Source organism: Vombatus ursinus, unplaced genomic scaffold (assembly GCF_900497805.2).
Source record: "Vombatus ursinus unplaced genomic scaffold, bare-nosed wombat genome assembly UNPS02014863.1, whole genome shotgun sequence".
NCBI classification, from domain to species: Eukaryota; Metazoa; Chordata; class Mammalia; order Diprotodontia; family Vombatidae; genus Vombatus; species Vombatus ursinus.
The window spans coordinates 1,550,264-1,567,248 of NW_020954641.1; the positions used below are offsets into that span (position 1 = coordinate 1,550,264).

Sequence of the window (16,985 nt, forward strand, 5' to 3'; positions counted from 1 at the left end):
GACAGTTCTCAGATGAAGAAATTAAAGCCATCTATAGTCATATGAAAAAATGCTCTAAATCACTATTGATTAGAGAAATGCAAATCAAAACAACTCTGAGGTCCCACATCACACCTATCAGATTGGCCAACATGATAAAACAGGAAAACAATAAATGTTGGAGAAGATGTGGGAAAATTGGAACACTAATGCATTGATGGTGGAGTTGTGAAAGGATCCAACCATTTTGGAGAGCAATTTGGAACTATGCCCAAAGGGCTATAAAAATGTGCATACCCTTTGACCCAGCAATAGCACTTCTAGGGCTATATCCCAAAGAGATCATACAAATGAGAAAAGGACCCACATGTACAAAAATATTCATAGCAGCTCTTTTTGTGGTGGCAAAGAATTGGAAATTGAGAGGATGCCCATCAATTGGGGAATGGCTGAGCAAGTTGTCGTATATGAATGTGATGGAATACTATTGTGCTATAAGAAATGATGAACAGGCTGACTTCAGAAAAACCTGGAAAGACTTGTATGGTCTGATGCTGAGTAAAGTGAGCAGAACCAAGAGAATGTTGTACACAATAATAGCCATGTTGTGTGATGACTAATATTGATAAACTTAACCCTTCCTGGCAATACAAGGATCTAAGACATCTCCAGAGGCCTTGTGATGGAAAATGCTATCCACATCCAAAGAAAGAACTATGGAAGTTGAATTGCTATTTTTTTTCTCTTCTGTTGAGTTTTGTTTCCTCTTTCTGATGGTTCCTCCTATTGGTTTTAATATTTACTTACAACATCACTAATGTGAAAATTATGAATGTAAATGTATAACCTATATCAGATTGTGTGCCATCTTAGGGAGGATGGTGGTGAGGAAGGGGGAGAAAAATTTTAAACTCAAAAGCATATAGAAATGATTATTGATAAATCAAAATAAATTAATTTTAAAAAAGAGTCCCCTGAAATCTCCTTCTGACCAGTTATCCAACCCCCTTACTCTCCATGGTCTGGGAGCTTTGGAAATCACTGTTGCCAACTATACAGTGGCCCCCAAGGCCTGGTACTTGCTTGCCAGCTTGGTTTTGTGCAGCCTAGACTGGACTGTACTTTACTCTGACACTAGTAAGACAGACCTTTTCTGCCAACCTTCCAAGTTGTCTAGGACTGGAAAATCATTTCAACCCATCCTTTTGTTGGGTTTGCCCCTCCAGAATTTGTTTTAAGGCCTTATTTTAAGGTTGTATGGAGGTGAATTCGAGAGAGCTCTGATAAAACCCTGCCTTTACTCCATTTTGTCTCTACCTCTAACATTATCTTCTAATATTTAAAGATGATAAAATCATTTATGCCCAGCTAAAATGAAAAAAAAATAATTCTAATGTATTTTCATTCTGTAAACTTGCTTATCTTGAAGAAATACTTTAGATGGATAGAAAGTTAGATCAATAGGTGAGAGATTATAGCTAGATATCTACATATTGATAAAATGTTATATACGTATTTATGCTTGTGAATGTGTGTATGTGCATATAATTATATATGCATATATATGTATACGTATATAAATCTGCATATAGATACTTGCTCCATCAGTTTCCTCATGAGATTTGTTTACATCAACATAGAAAATGATTTCTTATTGACAATGAAATGGAGACCAATACTGGGACAAACGTTTGAAACTATCCACCCTGTATTATGTTATGTATTCCCAGAGATAGATAATATTTTAATACACTCAGAAAATCATACATCTCTATCTTTCTGACACCTGTCCCTTTACTTTCAAAAAGACAAAAGAGTAAAAGTAAATCTTGCTAGCCTAGAATGCAACCATTCACTGCTATTGTCTGTAATCTCAAGTCAAATGGACTTTACCTAGTCCCACCTTTCTCACCACCAAAACCAAATTCTGAAATAGACAGACTCCAACTCCAGTTTTAAGGGCCCCTACTTATTTTGACAGATGAAAGTTAATCAATCTTCCATAAACAACAGATCCATATTCAAAAGTACCAACATGCTATTTAAGTAATTGCTTAAACAAACATATATAAATTGTTAAAAAAAATTTTGTATGAGAGCCTCAGGCAAGGTCAAAAATTGTACATGAGGGGGTCCTATTGTTAGACATTGCTCTCTCCAGCCAATACCCTTAGTAATGTTTTTAGTGAAAAAATGGGTTTCACTAACCACAAACTCAGTGTTGGTCAATGGTGTGTCATCACTAGGAAACCTAATTGTGTATTAGACTGCATTAAAGATGTGGAATGTGCAGGATGAGGGATATAATTTTCCTATTATTCACTGCCTTGTTCAGAGCAAATTCTGAGTATCGTGTTCACTTTCCATATCTATATTTTGCAGCCTCCCATGAAGTTTTTTGTTGGATGCAGTAAAAGATGATGGCCTGATCACAGAAATATCCCCTCAGAGTCTAAGAGAGACCCTAAGACCCCTTTGATTTCCATCATTTCTGGGGTTTCTCTTGTATAGCCCTCACCCTGCTACCAAATAGATCTGTATCAGGTCTGCTCTAACAGAACCTCCCCATCCCTAACATAGGCAGACCTTATCAACAGCTGGTCAGTTTTCAGGGAGAAAGCATTCAATCCCTATAATATCTCTGGACTACAATATTTCAGGCAACTTATGACTGTGCAGTTTCTCAACCCTTCCTAATTGAGAATCTGAGAATCTCAGAGAGGGAAAGAATTTCAGAGGCTATCTACTTCAACCTGTATCCAAATAATAAAAATCTCTAACTTGTTCTTCACAGCAGTTTCTAAAAAATCAGAGGTTTTTCATCAATAAATTTATTCCCAACAAATTTACTCACTTGTGTAACTTGTCAATACCAAGATGAAGATTCCTAAGATGGCCTTATTTATTAGTATGGAGAAGGCCATCATCCTCTGGAGAGTGAATTGGATTTTCTGTGAGAATTAAAAAAAAAAAAACTAGTCACCATTAACCTAAAGCTCAAAGATATATTTCCCATTCACAAAATAAGACATTTGCTAGGTTTCACATACATGAAGATCCACCAAAATTAAATTCTTGATTCATTTCCTTTCCATATTCACAATGTTAAGATTTGAAACCTCATTCTTCCAGATTAGAACTTTAAACTACTATAAAGTTGGACCTACTCCTCTTCTATGCATGAAAAAAATGGTTATGATAGGTAAAACCTTCTCATATAATTATTTTCCTCATTGACTGAGGAGAAAGACAAGTTTAAGTTCTGTAGGTACCCTTTCCCTGAGTTTGGTATTACCACTTCCATCATCAACCTTGACATCTGCCCCATTCCCAAGAAACATGAGAATGATAGGATTCCAGAGGAATCAGACTTAGACAGATACCTGGAACAGGGAAGAATGGAAAGGAAGCACACTGACCTAAGTAGAGTAGTAAATGGCCCACGTAAGAAGGAGGAAGCCATGGGCAAGAGTATACTGTGATGCTTCTCTCTTTTCTGTGTCAAGAACATGCAAAAATCTTTAATACCTGACCTAAGAAATTATGTTCTGTTAATTAAAATTTACATATGCTTTTTTGATTTCATCAGTGTAAAAGAGCTCATAGCTAGGGACTTCTTCTATCAATGCATTTTGGTACCTTCTCTGCATCTGATAGTCTCTATGAGCTGCATGGGGTACTACAAGGTTAAGTGATTTGTCCAGGGAATTTTGTCAGAGGAAGGACCGGAGTCCAGATATTCTTGTCTCTGAGGCCTGATCTCTATCAATTATACCACTCTGTCCTCTCCTATTTTTCTTTCCTACTCTTATCGGTCTTATACATTACTGCCAAAGTGAAGTTCATTAAATTCAACTCTGACTATGTCATTCTCAAACTCAGTCCTCTGTAGTGACTTCTTTCTGCTTCTAAGATAAAATAGGAACTCATCAGTATAGCTTTTAACTCCCTTTACAATTTGCCACTACATTATCTTTCCAGTCTCATCATTGGACATCATCATCCTCTCATAACTTGTTCTATATAAAGAACACTCTATTGGGCTTCCGGTGCAGGGAGTGTGGTGTGGGGACCCAGAGGAGGAGGAGAAGAGAAGAAGAAGGTCATGGCTTCCAGTTTTTTGTCTCTGAGACTCAGAAGAAAATGATTTTATAGGATCTTTGTTTCAGATCATTCACTGAAATAGAACTTTCATAGGACATAAGCTTGCTGGCTACCAAATTATTTCTTTTTGAAGGGCTTTAAAAATATAACAGAAATAAAAATGATGACTTTGTCTATTAGACAGCAGATGAAAAACATCATGACTAATTATTCAGAGATGGAAATTAAAGTTTGAGAAGCAATTTCCAATGACCCTTGGGGTCCTTCTAGCTCTTTAATGACTGAAATAGCAGATCTGACTTACAATGTGGTGTAATTTTTTTGAAATCATGAGTATGATCTGGAAACAGCTAAATGATCATGGGAAGCATGTCTATAAGGCCATGACCCTCTTGGATTACCTGATTAAAACTGGCTCAGAACAAGTAGCACAGCAATGTAAAAAAATATATTTGTTATCTAGACACTAAAAGATTTCCAGTACATTGATTGAGATGGTTAAAGATCAAGGTATTATGGTAAGAGAGAAGTGTAAGCAGCTGGTATCCCTTCCGAAGGATGATGAATGACTTAAAATTGAGAGAGCCCAAGTCCTGAAGACCAAAGAGTGAATGGCTCAAGTAGCCACTGGAGTTGGTAGTAACCAGGTTACCTTTGGTAGAGGTTCTTGTCAGCCCAACATGTCGACTAGCTACTCTGAATAAGAATATGGCAACTCTGGAGGTTCCTTAGCATCCTATCATGGCTCTACCTCCCCTTGTGCTTCTTCAGAGCTGGAACAGGCCCAATCTCAGACAAGTGGAGAAGAGGAGCTTCAGCTACAGCTTGCATTAACAATGAGCAGAGAAGTTGCAGAGCAGGAAGAACGTCTCAGTCATGGAGATGATCTAAGGTTATAAATGACCCTGTAAGAAAGTTGTAGAGACAGTTAAAATTCCAAGAAAGAGCATAATACTGTTGGATTTGATGGATGCCCTACCCAACTCAGCTGATGCCCCTCAGAAAGAAGAATCATGAAGAACATCCACTGTTACTAACCAAACTGACCCTGCGGAGGTACTGCAACCCAATCGACTACTTCTGACCTTTGGCAACCATTTGACACCAATCCTGCTGTTCCTGTGGACCTATGGAGGATGTCTGCTGGATCCTCTACTCAGTCACTTCCAAAGAACACAGATCTGTGGGTACCTTCTCATTCAGTTAGTGAAGTAGAAAAATCTACCACAGATCCTTGGAGTCCAACATCTACTAACAAAACTATTTCCACTTCTGGATCTTTTGATCCCTTTAGTAACTTGAATGGTACAATTAAAGATGACTTTTCTGAATTTGACAACCTCTGAACTTCTAAAAAGACAGCTGAATCCAATTCTTCTCTACTATCCCAAAACAAGAGTATGGCAAATCCGGATCTTTTTGATTCTCAACTTGTGAATTTGGCCTCAAGCAAACATAGTGAATCTTGGGAAACACCAGAGTCCTTTTTGAGCCCCAACACAGCCTTAGTGAATCTGGACTCTCTAATAACCAAGTCATCACAACTTGTTCCTTCATTGAATCCATTCTTAGCTCTAGGTTCTTCCACAGGACCAACTCCAATCAATCCTTTCCAGGTGAATCAGCCTCTGACATTAAACCAAATGAGAGCAAGCCCCATCATGGGAACAAGTCCTTCTTTCAGTACTATGTCATCAACGACCATGGAGCCAATACCTCTGCCTTCCATGGCACTAGTAGCTGTTGGAATGGCACCAATACCATCTTTGGGCAATGTGACATCTCTGACTAGAATGGATCAAGGGATAACCATTTCAGCATCTACGTCCCAACCTCTTCATAGTACAGGAGTTCCTCTACCTGCACCCAGTCGACAAGTATAAACAACCCTTTCCTCTTACAATATCCCAGATGAACAGAGCTTCCTTTCCAGAACATTTTGCAGATTGAAGTCTTTGTTGGAGTAAAATGAACAAACCTCTGTTTGGACTGAATGATGTGCAAGAGATTTGAACATAGATTTGTGGTTTACAGTGAGGACTTTGAGAAGAGTTGGCCTCTACTGGTTCTTCTAACTCTAGGCTTGCCAGATAGTCCCTAACTTCAGTTCATCAGGCATTTTTTTAAATGTTCTGATGACCCAGAAGTGAAATTGGTCTGCCTGTATTGGTTATCAGTACCTTCTAGGGAGAAGCCTGCCATTTCAGCTCCCTCTATACTCTTTTGCAGATGTCAGAACAATGTGCTGTATTCTAAAATTGTCCCCTGCATTAGTCATTTCTCTTAGTCATTGGAGATATAAGACAGTGTGCTAGAGACCACTTGTTGCACATAACTATACAGTTCCTGACTGTTGGTTCACCCATAGTCCTTATTCTTGGGAGAATAGTTTTGCATACCAGAATTACACATCAAACCTTGCAACACAAAATCATGCCGGTTTCTTCTCATAACTTTTGATATAGAAAGCAGGTTTGCTCCAGAACTTCACTTGAGAGTTCTTACACTGTCAATCATGACATGTGATGTCTGCACTGTTAATCTTATACATTACTATATGGGGACTTTCAGTGACCTTTCCGGGGACAGCATGCTACACTCGTGCTAAATGAGGTTTCTGCTCTGTGCTTGTCCAGCAGTGACTCTTTTTGAAAGTTATTGTGTTTATTTTATTTTTATTTGATTTACCACGTGAGTTGAAAGAAAAAATATAGTGCAACAGCTCTTGCAGTAAATTCACTAAGGCAAGCTTTAAAACTGATTCAGGCCTAACTTTGTTATATGCAGTTATTCTTGCATATTTTTGCACATATTTTATTTTTAGCACAGCTTCATATTTGAGTTTGCAAAGATATCTAATAGTCCTTTTTGCTAACATTTTTATAATGTGGTTCTTATTTAACTATCTAGTTTTGGTAGAATTTTATCAGGCCTGGCTGAAATTAAAATATAGGCAGGTGTCATATTTACCATTAAAAAAAATAAATAGTCTATCTCCTCACAACTGCTACTGGGATTTTTCAAAACTACCATGTATTTGTATCTGTTTACTCACCATTTCAAACACACATGCATGCATGCACACATGCACACCCACGTACACACACATCTCTTTAAAATGTAAATTCTTTGTGATTAAAGTCTGTTTAAATTGCTACATATAGTACACAGAACTTATTACAATTCTCAGTTCATAATAGGTGCTTAAGAAATATTTTTTGTTAAATTGATTGTTAACAGGTTTTCTTTATTCTCTTGAAAACTGAATATTCATGTCCATTCACAATTTGTCTACTGACAATTACTTCTTAGGACAGCTAGGTGGCACAACCTAAAAAAAAATAAAAACTGGATCTGGAGGCAAGAAGCCTCATCTTCCTGAATTCAAATCTGACCTCAGACACTTACTAGCTATGTTATCCTGAGGAAGTCACTTGATCCTATTTGCCTTAGTTTCCTCATCTGTAAAATGAGCTGGAGAAGGAAATGGTAAACTACTCCTGTTATCTCTGCCATGATGGAATATTCCATCACAATCATATACCACTACTTGTTCTACCATTCCCCAATTGATGGACATCCTCTCAATTTCCAATTCTTTGCCAACACAAAATGAGCTCTTATAAATATTCTTGTACATATGGGTCTTTTTTTCCCTTTTTCTTCCATTTATTCAGGATATAGACCTCATAGTGATATTTTTATGTCAAGTATATATGCTGTTTAATAACTTTTAGGACATAGTTCCACATTGCTTTCCAGAATGGTTAGACTAACTCACAGCTCCACTAAAATAGCCTTAGTGTTCCTATTTCCCCACATCTCTCCCAGCATTTGTCAATTTCTTTGCCATCAGGTTAGTCAATCTGATAGGTGTGAAGTGGTACCTCAAAGTTGTTTTAATTTGCATATCTCTAATTATTAGTGATTTAGAGCATTTTTATATGACTGTTGGTAGCTTTAATATCTTCATCTGAAAACTACCTGTTTATATCCCTCGACCATTTATCAACTGAAGAACAGCTTTTATTTTTATAAATTTGGCTCTTTTCTTTCTATATTTATGAAATAAGATCTTTATGAGATGCATTTGCTGCAAAGATTTTTCTCAGTATCCTGCTTTTCTTTTAATTTTAGCTGTATTGCTTTTACTTTGCAAAACCTTTTTAATTTATGTAATAAACATTATCCATCTTACCTGCCATGAACCTTTCTGTGTCTTGTTTAGTTATGAACCCTTCTTTTATGCAAAGATCTACCAACCAATTTTGTCCATGCTCCATTGAGTTGGTCATGACATCTCAATCATGTACTCATTTTGAATTTTTCTTTGTATACAGTGGGAGATGTTGGTCTATACCTAATTTCTACCAAAATACCCTCCAGTTTTCACAGCAGATTTTGTCAAATAATGAGGTCTTGCCCCAATAGCTGGATTCTTTGGGTTTAGAAAACAGTAAGTTACAGTGCTTATTTGTTCTTGTATATTGTATACTTAATCAATTCCATTAATCAATCACTCCATTTCTTATCTAGTACCAAATTGTTTTGGTAATTACAGCTTTGTAGCATCATTTGAGATATGGCACTGTTGGCCTCCTTCTTTCACATTTTAAAAAAATTGATTCTCTTGATATTGTTGAGCAAAATTTGCTCCTGCAAATGAATTTTGTTATTATTTTTTCTAGCTCTATAAAGTAATTGTTTGGTAGTTTATTTGGTGGCGTTGAATAGGTAAATTATTTTAAGTAATATTATGATTTGTATTATATTATTTTGAAACATATTTTCAATTTAATGTCATTACAGTTATACATTTAATTTCTTGTGTTCCTTTTTATGTCATGTTTGATCAAGAAATCTTTGCCTCTCCATGACTGCTGAAGATGTCTGTTTCCTTGCTCCTCAAGTTTGTCATTAATGGGAACTATTATATCTAGGCCTTAACTCATTTTTCTATTGTTTTATGGAATATGTAGCACTTTTCTTACACTATCATTAGGTAAACAGTTTAATTATTACTATTCCTGTGTTTCCCATCAGAAAATAGTCCTAGAAAGGCAAGTTAAAGTAAGTGTAATACAAGCTTTTCTGATATAGATCACTCTCTCCAAACTTCTCTTCTTCCTTGTCTGATTCCTTTCCAACTTAGAGAAACCTCTTCCTTCAAGCCCTACTCTCCTAAATGGTGAATCCCTCCCAGCACCTTATCAGGCATGCTTCGGGCTTTTTTTCTCCTTCTCCCTGCTTTCTATTATTTTTTTCCCATTAAGATATGACCTCTTTGAGAGGAGATACCACCTTGTGTGCTTGCATTTAAATCCTAAACAATTAGCCCTGGGCCTGACATAATTAGGCTAAATAAAGGTTTTATTTTTCTCTCTTTTTTTTGAAATGAATAATCTTTTCATATTCCTAATAAGTTTATATTACATTTATTTATCATATGGTTCTTACATTGCTCCCCCTATTGAACAACAACAAAAATAGAAAAAGAAACCCTTATGAGAAATCCATGTCATCCAACATGTCCACATTTACAATACTAAAAGACATATGTCTCTCTCTGCCTTTTTTTATTAACCTATTTTTAGTTTTCAACATTCACTTCCATAAACTTTTGAGTTTTAGATTTTCTCCTCCTCCTTCCCAACCTCAGTCCCCAAGATGGCGTGCAATCTGATATAGGCTCTACATATACACTCCTATCAATATGAGCAGCATATGAACTCTTAGAGTTTTCTTTGGTGTATATTTTCTTTCACAATATAACTAATATGGAAATAGGTTTCACATGACTGCACATGTATAACCTATATCAAATTGCTTGTCTTTTCAATGAGGGGTGATGGAAGGGAGGAAAGAAAGAATTTGGAACTCAAAATTTCAAAAAATGTTAAAAATGTTTACATGTAATTGAAAAAAATATTTGAAAGAAGAAAAGTTATTTCATCACTTAGGACCCTACAAAGCATAAAGAGGGCCATTGTATCCTTGCCCAGAGACTATCAAAATCATTGGCCAATGAATGATAAAATAGACCAAAAAAGTAGGGCCTGTAGAAATATCAGAATATTGGGGATCTACAAAACCTCAGGGCAAACTGTACTACATAGGATTAATTTATCTCATCCACAAAGCTCCTTTTGGATTAGGTCTTTTTCTTGATTCATTGCCAATGAAAACCTAGAGCATTTATATTTGGTAACATTAGAAATCGGGATTTATTTTATTGATCTACAGATGATTAGATTGAGGAGGTACCCTAAAGAACATCTTCCATCTCCTCATTTTATTAAAAAAAAAAAAAAGATAAGTCCAGAGATGAGCCTTACCCAATGCAAGACAAGTGAGCAGGGAAGCAAATTCAGATGTTCTAATTACCAGTCTTGTGCTTTTTCTGCCACACAATACTGTCCCTACCTTTTGTATTACATCAAATACATTAGACTTACCAACTCAGAAAATAATATCTTTTTAAAAAGTTCGCATTTTGACCTATAAGCTTAGAACTCAGGGAGAAGAACAATGTATTTCAAGTAGGAAGTAACACTGATCCTTCACAGAAACTTTTGGAAGATCAGTGGTTCCCCACCAAGGATATTGAGAATTACTCACCTGAGTAACCAGTCAGTGTCAAGAAGAAAAGCGCTAAGAAGGCCTTAAAATTAGTAGGAAAAAGGCCACTTGCCTCTTAGGAGGGCCCTGTATTGGACTGTCTGTTAGAAAACGGTCACTTTTAACCTAAAAGCCCAAAGATAGCTTTCCCATTAACAAAATGGAACATTTTTTCCAGGCCTAATGCGCATAAAAGCATGTCACCTTAAAATCCATATTCACTGCCTTCCCATCCCAGACAAGGACCTTTAAGCTAAAAAGAAATAATAACCATCAGTCCTATGTACCTCAAAGAAGGGTAAGAATGGGGCCACCTTCCCCATATGATAATCTCTCATCTCAACTAAGGAGAGAAGGTAAAACTGGATAGATAGGTAGATAAATAGATAGATAGATAGATAGATGAAGATATAAATATAGATATCTTCCCTGAGACTAAATATTATTCTCCCCTTCATCAGTCTTGACATTTTCCCCAAGGACATACAACAATGACATGCTACTAAAAGAGCCACATTTAGCCAGTTGCCTGGAATAGTGAAGAATAGGAGGAGGAAGCACTGACGCAATTGCAGGCCCAGAATGACCCACCTCAGAGTGAAGAAAATATAGGCAAGAAGTTCAAGTGGTGCTTCTGTCATTAAGTTATACCTCAAAAGTCTTAGCCAATCATGCTATCTCCTCTTAAGGTAACAACAAAGAGGGAGGTCAAGTTGATCTCAGGGGAAGTTGAGAGAAGTGAGGCAATTCATGCTCTACCCACAGACTGTGCAGTATCTCCTTTTGTGAGGGCTTCGGCTCCATCAAAGTTTTTACTTCAGCAGGAGGTTGAAGGATCAAGAAGCAGAGAAGAGGCCTAGAAGGAAGTGTAAGAGACAGGAAGAAAGGGGCCTATAGAAAAATTTCAGTGGGGAAGAAGAAGATATCAACAAGGAGGGGAAAGTTCCAGGAGCACAGAGAGAAGAGAAAGGAACAAGTCATATTCACTTAAACCCCTCCTATTGTCTTCAATTCTGGCTGCTGCATTGAAATGATGATATTGACAGGCTGGAGTGTGACCTGAGGAGGGCACAACCAGGATGGCATCTTCAGACCAGTGATTCCTCTAGCATCAGATTAAAACTTATCAGAGTGTCATTTAAAGATCTTAACAATTTTCCCCAATCTATGTTTCCAAATTTATTATACATTATTCTGCCTCAACTACTCTGTCCTTCTTGTTATTACTAACACATGAGACTTCATCTCTCCCATCTCTTAGCCTTTACACAGATTGTCTCCCAAGCCTGGGATATAGACCCATGTACACCTGCCTTACCTCTACCTTTGAGGATATCCTTGTTTTCATCATAGTTCAACTTAAGTTCATCCTTCTAAATGAAGCTTCTCCCCGATCATCTATCCTCAGTTGCTAGTGTTGTCCCCTAAAATAGACTGCATTTATTTTCGATGTAAACATACATTTACTATGCATGTTTCGATGTAAACATACATTTACTACTCCTGAAATAGAACATGTTTGTTAGGGCCCAAAAACTAATTCATTTTTGTCCTTATATTAACAGATCCTTTTACAGTGTCTGGAGCACAATAGCAATAAATGATTGATGACTGATTCCATTGATTGAGATGAGGAGCTTTGAGGGATACATGATCACTATCTTCAAGCAATGAAAGCTGTCCTACTTTAGAATAAGCTGATTCAAGAAGTAATTAATTGCTCACGACCAAAAGTTTGCGAGAGGAATCTGCAAGATCATAAGCTGGGGAACTTTATAAAAGGGATTACTATTGATTTATGGACTGGACTAGCTGTCGTCTGAGGCCCTTCCAACAGTGCAATTCTATCATTCATTGATTCTGTGCATTTAAATCCCTTTGATATCTACATAACATTTTTTATGGGCACATTCCAATTTATCAATATCCTTCCAAAAAGATGAAGCCTGTAACTCAACATATCCTCCCAGAGAGGCTCTGAGCAGAAAATAGAGCAGTAGAAGTATCATCTTTCTTGCTCTTGCCTCTATACTTCTCTTATGTATACCAGAGTTGCTTGTATGTTGGTTTTCCCCCAAGATTTAATGATTCCCTCTGTTAATTCCAATGCCAGTGGAATGCTTCCCATGTGAAGGAACTGAAGTAGATTCTCAGAGAAGGTTTGTCCCAACCTTCATGGAAAACTTTCTATAATCCAGCCATGTTGTTCTTGAATGCCCAGTGGAGGCTTCATACTGCCTTCAAGGTCCCGTTTATAAGGACCCTGATAAACAATTGAAATACACTGGTTTCCTTTTTAAAAAAATATTTTCTTATTTATTTTTAGTTTTCAACATTAACTTTTATAAGGTTTTGAGTTCTAATTTTTTCCTCTTCCTCCCCTCTCCCCCTCTCAAGATGGCATGCAATCTGACATAGTTTTTATATGTACAATCATATGAAGCATATTTCTACTTTAGTCATGTTGTGTAGAAGAATCAGAACCAAATAGAAAAACCATAAGAAAAAACAAAGAAAAAATAGTATGTTTTGTTGTGCATTCAGACTTCATAGTTTTTTCTCTGATTGTGAATAGTATTTTCCATCATTAGTCTTTTGCAATTTTCTTAGATCATGGCATTGCCCAGAAGAGCTAAGTCTATCAAAGTTTGTCATCACACAATGATGCTGTTACTATATACAATGTTCTTCTGGTTCTACTCACTCCACTCAGCATCGGTTCATGTAAGTGTTTCCAGGTTTTTCTAAAATCTGCCTGCTTGTCATTTCTTATGGAACAGTAGTATTCCATTACATTCATATACTAGGACTTGTTCAGTCATTCCTCAATTGATAGACGTCCCCTCAATTTCCAATTCTTGTCTACCACAAAAAGAGCTGCTAGAAATATTTTTGTACATATGGGTCCTTTTCCCGTTTTTTATGATCTCTTTGGGATACAGGCCTGGAAGTGGTATTGATGGATCGAAAGGTATGCATAGTTTTATAGCCCTTTGAGCATAATTACAATTTGCTCTACAGAATGGTTGAATCAGTTCATAACTCCACCAACAAATGCATCTGATTCCGAACTAATGTCCATCATATCCATGGGAAGTATTAGTTATTAGAATACCAACAGGTGACATATCTAGTTATATCAAAATCTAGAAATGTCTACTATTTAGCAATCAATGCATCAAGCATTGTCAAGCACCAGGAATAATGCCAGGTGCTGGGGATACAAATACAAAGTTTGAACTCATAGAGGCCCCTACCATACAAATGATTATATCTCATTATGTAGTATGGAAGATTGGACTCATTCTTCATAATCAGACATTCACTCAAGTATAGTGTAGAGTAACAAGAGATTGTCCTAAATTGTATTTGGGAAATTGCATATAACTCTCAAAGACACTAAGCAAAACCTTTAATACCATTATTATTTCAACAATGTTACATGTCAGTGAATTGTGGAAAACCACTATTTGGGACGAGTTATGACTGCAGGAGGCCCAAAGAGCAGTTGGAAAGCTGCATGGTAAACATAAGTAGGTTACATCATATTACCAATTATGATTTGTAAATGAGAATTGAGCATCAGCAAGGATGTGGATGATTGGGAAAGATGACAGGCTAATCATGGAGTATGAATATTGAAAGGTGATAACATTTTTGCCCTTGAAATTTTAGAAGAACAAGGGTAAAATCTTATTTTATTTGGTGTTACACTGGATGAGAAAGCATAAAGGCACTGTTATCAATATTATTAGAAGAGTTACTCATATTAATGAGATCACGAATCCATTCATGAATCTAAGAATGTAGATTTCTTTATGTGTGTTTTATTTTTTGCAAAACTTTTATTTCAATATCTTTCATTATTAAGTAGGGCTATCAGACATGACAGAAACAACTGAACAGCAACAACAGCAACAACAATAATATCTGCCCTATTACCAGCTCTGTAAAGCTTGAAAACAGAGCATAGGTGGTATCCCACCTATATGGACCTTCAGATGTTTTCTTAATCAAAAACCCATCTGCTATTGACCTCACAAGTATAAGATATTTCATTGTCTAAGAAAGCAAGAAAAGTATATTGCAATGTTAATAATACAGAATTTGGAGTCAGAGGGTTGGAATTTGAATTCTGACTTACTATTTATTATCCATGTGATCTTTGTTGGGTTGATTAATCCATATAAACCTAATTTTCCTGATCTGTTAAATGGAGTCATACAATTTGATCTCTAAGTCCCTCCACAATTTTAAATTCAATGAAAGTGAAGCAGAGCCAAGTTGGTAGAGGATCACAAAGAAATACAGTAAGCTATCCTCCTCCTGAAAAAAAAAATCAAAATTCTTCCAAACAGAGCTAGAAAACGTATCAAACCAAATTCTAATTGGTAAATCCCAGAAAAAGAAATCATCATGTGGGTCACAGATCTAAAAAAAAAAAAGAAGAGCTAAGGTAGAGTTTCTCAAGAAATTTAAAAACTGCACAGATTTATTAAAACCAAAGGGAAAAGTGGGGGGAAAAACCTACAGGATACCTCATAAAAACAAAAAAACAAGATGAAATTTCTCAGTAATATTATAGCCAAATCAGATTAAAAAAAATAACACCACTGCAAGTAGCTAGAATGAAAAAATTAAAGTACAAAAGAGCATAGTCAGTATCACAACTGATTTAACTTCCATCACAGCAAAGGCCTGGTGAGCTTAGAATATGATATTCTAAAAGGCAAATGTTATAGACTTACAGCCAAGAATTACCAGAAAAAGTGAGTAAAATCTTAAAATGGAAAAAAAAGGCATTCAATGAAATGGAGGATTTCCAAGAAGTCATGATGAAAAGAGCTAGAGTGCTACACAGCTAAAGCTCTGTAGAAACTTTAAAGTGCAACCAGAGGAGTCAAGAGAAATATAAAAAGGTAAACATGAATAAACAACCATAAAGAAGTAAATTAATTCCAATAATTCTACTTCCATTCTAATTTGAGGACATGATTCCTGCTCTGAATTCTATCATTATCAGGGCTCATAGAAGGAGTACAATTAGGAAAAAAGTATAAGAGTGATTGGTTCTACTTACGTTGCTCTAATGAATGGAAAAGAAAAAGAAAAGGAATCCATTGGGAGAAGAAGGGAGAGATAGTTAAGGAAAATTATCTCACATAATCAGAGTCCATACAAACAAGGAGAAAGGTTTGGGGGATTGGCTGGCACTTTCACCAAGCACTCATCTCAGCTTGTTAAAGGAGAGAAGAAAATATACATATAGTTGGTTGCAGAAATGCATATCACTAAATAGGAAATAGGAAAAAGGGAGAAGCGATAAGGGAAAACAAGAAGAGGGCAAATTAAGGGACAATTAGTCAAAATAAAGATGTACAAAATATTCATAGTTCTTTTTGTAGAGACAAAGAATTGGAAACAGTTATGTTCATAAATTGGAGAATTGCTAAGCAAGTTATAATATAAAAATGTGAAGGGATAATATTACATTGTAAGAGATGATGAAAAAGATAGTTTCAGAAAACCTTGCAAAGACTTGTATGAACTGATGCACAGTGAAATGGACAGAACCAGGAAAACAATTTATACATGACAATAATATTTTTTAAAACAAAGGACATTGAAAGACTTGGGGACTCTGATCAGTGTAATGACCAATCATGATTCCAAAGGACTAGTGATGAAACATGCTACCCACTTCCTGAGAGGTGAGAAATTTAGAATGCAAAATGAGATTTTTAAAATTACAGTCAGCATAGAAATTTATTATGTATGACTATGTATATTTTTGCAATGGCTTTGTTTTTCTATTGTTTTCAATGACAGGGGGGACACTGAAGGGCAGGGGAGAAACTAGGTTTTTGCTGCTTGAAAAAAAATAAAATGTAATTAAAAATAAATCCAATGAAAGATAAACGAAACAAGGCTATATCCTAAACCAGGGTTGAATTCTTCTTAAAAATGACAAAATAAGGAAATAAACTTTAATTTTTTGTCTTTGGATGGCTAAGATTTTTTTTTAATCAACAGTGTTTGCCACATAATTGAATATACAAAAATAATTCATTAAAACTTGATTGCATGAATAATGACAAATTGAAAACTGAAAAGAATGAAGACTAAGGGCTGTTCCCTAGCCTTTCCTATGGTTCTCTAAAGATTCAAATCTATTTTGATAGCACGTTATGGTAATAAGGTTGCTTGCAGAGATAGCCATGCTGTTCCTGAACTTTTTCTTCTGAGGAACAGAGATCTGAGTATCTGAAAATAACAGAACTCAT

General features: G+C 36.0%; 1 pseudogene; it reads left to right on the forward strand.

The window, feature by feature from the left end:
- Nucleotides 1–4,243: 4,243 nt before the first annotated feature.
- On the forward strand, nt 4,244–5,966 carry LOC114027575 (annotated as a pseudogene).
- The last annotated feature ends 11,019 nt before the right edge of the window (nt 5,967–16,985 follow it).